Source organism: Cyanistes caeruleus, chromosome 1 (assembly GCF_971803275.1).
Source record: "Cyanistes caeruleus chromosome 1, bCyaCae1.hap1.1, whole genome shotgun sequence".
NCBI classification, from domain to species: domain Eukaryota; kingdom Metazoa; phylum Chordata; class Aves; order Passeriformes; family Paridae; genus Cyanistes; species Cyanistes caeruleus.
In genome coordinates this window covers 62,425,070-62,433,613 of record NC_141701.1, presented here as the reverse complement: position 1 = coordinate 62,433,613, position 8,544 = coordinate 62,425,070, and positions in this window count along the sequence as shown.

Genomic DNA, 8,544 nt, shown 5'->3' with positions numbered 1-8,544 from the left:
ATTATGAAGTCCAGAAGAGCAATTAATGATGCACAAAGAAGTGTGCAGGTCAATGTTATACTTTTAATAAAGATATCTGAATAATTTTCTGTATGTAATGATTGCAGTCAGCCCAGATGCAGAGGAAGTTAAAATCACATTGTCATTAATTTTTTATATATGAATTTAAAATACTTTACCAAAAGAATCCCTTGGAGGAACATTTAAAATAATTGCATGCCTTCATTAGTTAGTAGCAATTCAGAATGATCATTCTCTAGTACAGGCTCTGAAAGAACTTTTATGAAGTTAGGATGAAAGCTTTAAATTCATCACATGTACAACATTCACTGAAGTTTAATGCGATTAAAGGAAATTATTTAAAGTTATATAAATAATCCAGTATTATATATATTTATCTTCTGCACAATTCTCTTCCAGAGAAACAGAAGAAGGATGATCACGGTTGGGAGATCTGTAGGATAGGTTTGATGATTGAGCTTTGATTGTGTCATCTTTGTCTGAGATATAAAGGATTAGTCTTTCATGATCTAGTTTACCATCCAGCAATCAAGGGGTGATAATTACATAAAGAAATCACTCAGTGTAAGATACACCCCAGGCAAAACACTATTTTATCAAGGTAGACTTCCAGTTAACTAAATACAAATGTATTCTGCGATAATACTAAATCCTAATAATAATAGTAGTACTAAATAATAATAATTTTAAAATATTAAAGTAATTTTTTCCTTGTTTAAACAAAATCACCTAAAGTATCTGCATTCAAATATTGATACATTAATTCTGACACTCTTGCATTCCATCCCCATAACTTTTTTCCAGAAAAATGAGATAATTGTCTCTGGACATTGTTGAAGTATTGGGCTGACTAAAGTGTTGTCTGACTATGGGCACTGTTGAACCATGTTGAAATATTTTATATCTGGGTGGGAAATATTTTATGTTACTTAGCTCTAGAGTTCTTTCTAAAGCTTTTAACACTAGAAGAAACATATCAAGGAGTTCAACTGCTACTAGGTTCTGAAGAGCTACAATCTGAGAAACAGTAATTTTGGAAGAAAAGCAGAATTGTCCTAGGTCTGAGACCAAATCCTGGATAGAGGTTTTAATCCTGATTTAATAATACTCTTCATCTTGAAAGATACCTTCAAGAAATTTTGACAGCATCCAAACTGAAACCAGGAAAGGTAGTCTTCCAAAGTGGGAAGCAATGACTAGCAAGGACACAGGGCTATAGTCAGATGAAACATTTCAAATCACTGGTAAGCACCAAGTTCTGTGTCCACAAGAATCAAAAGAGACTTTGCTCAGTCTTCAATCTTTTTTTTTTTTTTAATCTGATTTTTTTCTTGTTGGGGTGTTTTTTTCTTCTTTTTAGAATAGCAATAACAAATAATTTACCTCATTATCTCTGCTACAGTTTTTCCTTATCTCAATTAAATTCCTGCTTTCCTTCTGTCTTGAGTTTTTCTCACCCAAGACTCTGCTCCTTCAGGTGCTTGAGTCTTCCAGAAATGCCTCTTCTCATTACAGGAGAATTTTTGTAGGTGACAAAAGAGGATTTTATAGCCCAAAACCCCCACATATGAGAACCAGAATTCTATATTCCCTGAGCTCTCATGAATAAGAGATCTTTATCTGTGTGTTGAAGGGTAAAGACAACTGTAATGCAAAAATTTTCAATGTGAATAATTACTCCCTCATCTCTTACCAAAAATAGATTTTGCTCTGGTTTTGAAAAGAAGGAAAATAAATAATTATTTAATAAGTTTTTGTACTTATATGTGGATGTTTCCATTTCAAACTTCTTTCTTTTTTAATATTCTTTTAAATAAAATGTCAAGTCATTGCATCATCTGAAAAAAAAAAACAAACAAATAATTATTTGAACTTTGATTAACTTTCAAACACACTTTTACAGTGAATTTAGTAGAAATGCATGATGCTTAAGCCTGAGCAGAATATGGTCTCCTGTCCCATCATGATAATTTAATTCCAATAGAAGAAAAAACTGTCGTATGCATCTATATTCAAACACAAGACAAAATGCATATTTGGGTATTCAGTTTTGTTCTTTGACTCCTATGCAAACTTCTTATTTATTTCTTGTGTGTAAGCCTTTAATGTATAAGGTGTGAAAGGAATATATTGATTATTTTTTTCTCTTGGCTTAAATCTGATTTCAGAATTAGTCTGAAACAAATACTCTCTTTTGATATATTGTTTAAATTTCCATCAATAGACATTTTAGAAGAAAACCTAAGTATAGAGGTTTTACACACTGTTTTCTCTCCAGCATTAGTATAAATCAAAACAAAACAAACAAACAAACAATATTTGATACAAAAAAGGTAGGATTTCTATAAGACTCCAGCTTGCAGCTATAAATGGAAAAACATATGAATGTCTTCAACAGAGCTGAAGTTTAATATTACTATCCAAATTCCATTTTATCCCACTGTCACTGCCACCAAAGGAGGGGTTTTATGTTGGAGATAATATGATACTGCAGTATAAGCCCTCCTCAGATTTCAAACAGGTCAACTTGTCAAAGCTTTTTAAGGGAGCCAATTACATTAATTTTCCACAGCAGAGAAATACATATTTCATTTCCATCTCCCACTAGAGATGGGGCCCAGGGATTCTGTTTCGAAAGGCTCTTATCACTAAGTAACATTCGTACCCCCAAAGGAACCTTTGGCAGTCACTGGTCCATTGATATAATTGAGCAAGGTATGAGCTGTCTGACACTGCCATGGCATTGCTCAATAGCACTGTGCACTAAGCACTCGGAACAATGGAGCTTCAGCAGACGGCCGCATTGTCAATAAATTTCAATTACACTAATTGCCAAGAGTTCAATGAGTGCACTTTCAAAGGGGAGGGGGAAGGACGGATGGAAGATTAAAAAAGAGCCTATGTCTACCAGAGCTAAAGAATAGGATGCAATAAATAAACTGCAGCTTCTAATGGGGGCATTAATGTATTTTTTTTAACATGGCTTAACAAGATTTTACAAGCTGTACCAGTTTCAGGGATCCTGTTTTACATTTCTTTCTTACTGTCTCCAAACAACCTATACAGAGACTCAATTATGTGGCATTATCTTTCAGGGAAGAATCATTTTCTTAGGTTTTTATGTTGTTTGTGTTCTGCTCAGGATGGATAATGCATTTGAAAGCAGAATGCTACAATGTCAATTCCATGAGCAAATGAGGCTGCTCACTGAACAATCATATAGCAACCAAATGCACCACCTTACTGCAGTGATACAGCCACATATTCTAAATTAATTAGGGATACTTACATACACACACACGTATTCACTCCAATCACTATTAGTATTAGGCTCACACCAATATACACAGTACAGATATAAGCAATTGATATACTTAACTCTTCAACACAGATTATTTACTGCAGTGTCTGAGCTTGCATAAAAATATTCTTGTCTATTCTGAGCTATATCTGGGAACATTTCATTTGGCTTATAGGGGCCAGGACCCCAAACAAAGTATTTCCTGCTATGTGTAGCTCTGGTTTGGTTTTTTAATAGAGCTTTCTGTTTAAAGGGGGCTCAAAGGAAAAGGCATTTTGCTTAATATTTTTTTCAAAACTCTATAGAAATTCTAATTGAGTAAATTAAATGTTTAAATTGGCAACTGGATAATGAAACCTTGGAGTAAAAACTTAGAGAATGGTTGACAGTTCCTACTTCTGTAAGAAATGTATGTATAAATGGACTGAAAAACTGCTTATCCAATATCCAAAAGGAACTTAAGGAGGTCTACAGCTCAGTCTTCTGCTCAAAGCAGGGTCAGCTCTAAGGTCAGAACAAGTTACTCAGATTATACAGCTGGATTTTGGAAATGCCAAGGATAGAGTTTGTCCACCCTCCCTAACCAACTTGTTCCAATGCATGACTGAACTCATGGGGAAAAAGACTGTCCTTATACATACTTGGATTCTCTCATGTTTCAGTTTGGGCTTGTTGCCTCTTGTCTTCCCACCATACCTCCCACTGATCTTCCTATGAAAGTCCTTGTTCTAAACACAGAGTGCAACTGTCCTAACGCAACCCAAATAGGTAATTTATATTGCCACACCTAAGTATGGCAGTATCAAGAAAAAGATTTGAAAATGAGTCTCCTCCAGGCCACACTATTGACTCTACCAGCATTCAAAAAAATCTCTCAGCTTTAAAAAGCCTTACATAAAACTACAGAAGGTTTTACTGTAGGCCAAATTTGAAATCTCAAAGAACTCTGCAGAAGAGATTTCAAAATCAGTTCAGGAAACAAAACAGAGTTGTAGTCTAATATTTTTTCAAGATTTTTTTCTTTAATAAGATTTATTAAAATCTGATAAAATTAGTTTGACAAAATTGGGTCTTCAGCATCTCAGCATACCACTGATAGGGTTGACAAAAATGACTAAAGCTGTAATAGGCTCAATAAGACTCCAGAAGAATTTACAACACACTAGCTGAAGGCACAAAATTTAGAAATAGTCACTTACCTACACAGGAGATTTTTAACAATTTAGTTGAGAATCATGAGCAGATAACCTCTGTTTTCTGGGTAAAAGGAACAAATACTTTCTAGCAAGAGAGAAGGAAATGGTGGAACAAGTGTAAGAGTCAACTGACTCCTCAGATTCATTATGTTTATGAGTTGATAGACATCTAAAGTTTAACCCTTCTTTTACACCTCAGAGGGACCAGATCAAGATTTGCCTGTGGCAAATGAAGGAAAACTAAGGAAGGACTGAGAGCAGGACTTAAACCTCCCGGAGGCAATATTACCCAGTCACAGCATGCAGAGATTTCTGCAGCTGGGATGATAAGTAACGCAAGCCCGAGAAACGCCACAGCATCACAGCGTAGGAAAGGGGCTCCTCGCTGATATCACAGCTAATAACACTACATGTGCAGACCAGAGGTGAATGAGGTATGGCTAAGGATGAAGGCCTGAGGTGATCAGGGGAAATCTCCTGGACAACTATGGAATGGAATAAATAATTGATATTTCCATCTTGCAAAGCAAGCCTTACACAGCAGAAGTAATAGATGACATTTAAGAGCTATTTCTAGGAATTTATGAAGATTCTGATACACCCAAAAAATTATCCCAGATATCACAATATGTCTGACTAAAAGCTGTGCTGCTACAATGGCGAGGGCTGTTTTTCAAAATTTACTGCAAAAATGAAAACCCATTTTGATGCATTAGGATTTTTCTTAATTTAAAGAAATCAGATTTATGAGTTGTTGCTATCAGATTCCTCTTTCTCATCCATTTAACCCATTACATTTCCAACAGCTAATGTGGAAATGGAATTCAGTGTGAAAATTCTAAGGAGTCTACTTAAAAATCAGTTCATGTAAAATGAATAATGAACAAGTGGTTTTCCACTCAAAAATCCGAGTAGTGCTGTGTACTTCCGACACTGCACAGCTCTGTTCAGTCATACTTCACTTTGCATTGCTGCTTATTTAAGGCAAGGTGTTGTAGCCAAAGCTCACAAAGTTTGTTTCTAGTAGAGCTCACAAAACACCTTGTTCAGGTTGAGAATTCTTTGTCAGGCATTTTTGTCAACTATGGCATTTCCTTAGCAATTTCAGAAGTCTTGAGCAAAGTCGCAATGTCAAAAGTTTTGAAGTGAAACACAGCAGACTGTTTAGTTTCAGCTGCATTAGATGTTCTGATCACAGAACATTTTTGTTTACTTACAATATTAATTATAACAAAAACAAACCCACCACATTTACACTTTAAAAAAAGAAAAATATTTCCTGCCCATAAAGAGGTTTTCCAACTTATTTTGCACAAAAATTTTAGATGCCAAAATTAAAAAAACAGCCTAAGTATGTCACTAGCAAGAGAGAAGGAAAAAAAAAAGCAGAGAGGCTAGTTAAAACTGTTAGTTTATCTGGACATTCATATTCTGATAACCAAAATAAAGGAATTGTCCAGAGTTTTAAAATCTGGAGTCATAATGATTCTGTATTTCAACTTCATGCGTAAGAGAAGCTGTACAATGTCACAGAATTGTTTCTGAGGCAAGACTGGTAACTTATGGTTAAATGGAAGCTGATTTTGATAAAATATCTGACCTTAATCTAAGAACCGAATGATGAATATTCCACCACAGTTATTGGTATTTGCTCGTGTTTCATTTTACTTAAAACTATGCATGGAGTTTCCATTGCTGCCTTTGCCCTGTTCTACCTTTTGGAATTTGTTAAGATTTTGTCTAAGAATTTTAAAAGACCAGTAGGAATATATTTATACATATCAAAAGAAGAGAGCATCAAAGTGCTCTGTGCATCTTTGACATGAAAATGAACCCTGGAACAAAATCATAACACTGATGTGGCAACTAATTTTAATGTCAAGTAGTATAAGCCTTTTCTGTTTTCCATAGGTTATTCTGTTTATGGGTTAAAGGAAGCTAATGAAACATTCTATATGAAATAGATAAATCACACATGAATTAAATTAACACATGTATAATACAATCAATTTTATATTTATTATAATAATTATGGAAAGCTATCCATCCACTAGAAAATGTTTTTCTAAGATCAAATTACACTGTGAGGTACTCCACTGGTAAAACAATTTATGTATGAAGTCCATGATACATAACAAGTCAGGAAAATCTCATTTTACCTCAGAAATGAAGATTTTCCCTAGTGTAATAGAAGAAAGTTTGCTCATGGAGTATAATATAAACTGAATGACCAAATATATAATATATAAAATTATTTCATTTTTCTAATTTTGGAATATGTTTCATGTGTGTCAAAAAATAAATAATGGTTAATGGCATCTAGACTACAATTCAAAGTTTTTTCCAAGAAAGAAAACTATTCTTTTTTTATGTTATTATTTCATCATAACAGCATAGTGTGGTTTATATCAAAAAATTGTGATTGTGTATTTTCTGAGCTTGATGAAGTAAACTCATTGAAACAAAATAAATTTAAGCCTAAATCATTATAACTTTGGATTACTAATGTTTCATCTTGATTTGTTTGTTAATGTCATCCTTACTATCACTTTTTTTAATCCACTGTAATGTATTCTTCAAATTACAAAAAATTAAGAACAAGTTTTCCTGATTCAGTCCCACTTTCGTAAGAGACTCATGAGACTAAATGAGGTTGTTGCATGATTCCTGATGTCCAAGAGCAATTTTTTTTTGCTTCCTTACATTTACATGATATAGTGCTACTTCCAGGATAATAGGACATAGCTATATGCAACTTTCTGCATGATCCCACAATGTTTCAAGTCACTTTTGTTTTCCACAGACATAAATTAATTTTATAGTATTTACTATGTATTCAGATTGGAATGAAAGCTCTCTTGGAAAACCCTAAATATTTAGCTCCTTTCAGAACTTATGTTTTAAAAAAAAATCTCCTAAGTGTCGTTGAAAACTCTGGGAATCTATGAGAACAGTCTCCTGTCCAAGCGTACTAGAGAAGTATGATATATTAAACCTGACAAGATGATGTTCATTAATCTTTGAAATGTAGTCGGGACACTGGTAATTCCAAGAGGCAATACATTAAAATGAAAAGCCCCCTTATGGCAAATGAAGGTGGTTTTTTGTTTCCTGTCATCATCCATTTGTAACTGCCAATAGCCGCTAGTTAAATCAATGCACCTGATAAATATTGCTTGACTGAGGAAATCTAGAGAATCATCATTTCTTAGCACTGGGTATTTATCTTGTTTTCTTATTGCATTTATTTTTCAGCAGTCTGTACTCTGAAAACCTGTTCATACCATTTGGCTTTTCAGCAATTAACGTTGGCCTAAGGGCAAACTGAGCAAGGGAGATGGTTTCAGACCAAAGCATATACTACAACTGTTGCTCTACTACACTTCTTTACAAAGGTTTGTAGACAGAATTTCATGAGTCCTGATGTTTTTATTCAACATCTACCTCTCTCAGATGTATGGTAACATTTGTAAGACTTTGAAACAGAAAAGCTCTATTTCCCATCCAACTCAGGAAAAAAACCACCATCTCTAAAACATGAATTTGGAATTGATCTATATCTCAGAAGTAAGTGAAGACTGGAACCAGGCAATTATTTATCTCTCCCTCATCTTTAAACCATTACAAAATTCAAGAGAAACCGAGAAAAAATTTTTTACTGATTAGTGTTTGACCTTTTAGCTGCAAGTGCTTTAGCCAGCAGTGCTTTGAGTGATATTCTGAAGCACAGTCAGGAGTCTTCTCTTCAGAAATTCCCTACTTGAACTTGACCAAGCTAACCTGAACACCAGCTCCCCATCTTTGCAATGGGCCAACAATTCCATCCTACAAAGCACTAGTAGTGTGTAGGTATGATATTATATAAAATGAGACACCTAGCTAGCAGCCTTGAGAGCCGTGAAAATAACAATATAATACCTAAACCAGATAGTATCTCCAGGGGAGCACTCATTTCACAAGCATGTTATTTAGAAAAAAATAAGTAAAGCACATATTACAAATTTTCTAAGAGTTTTGGTCTATAAT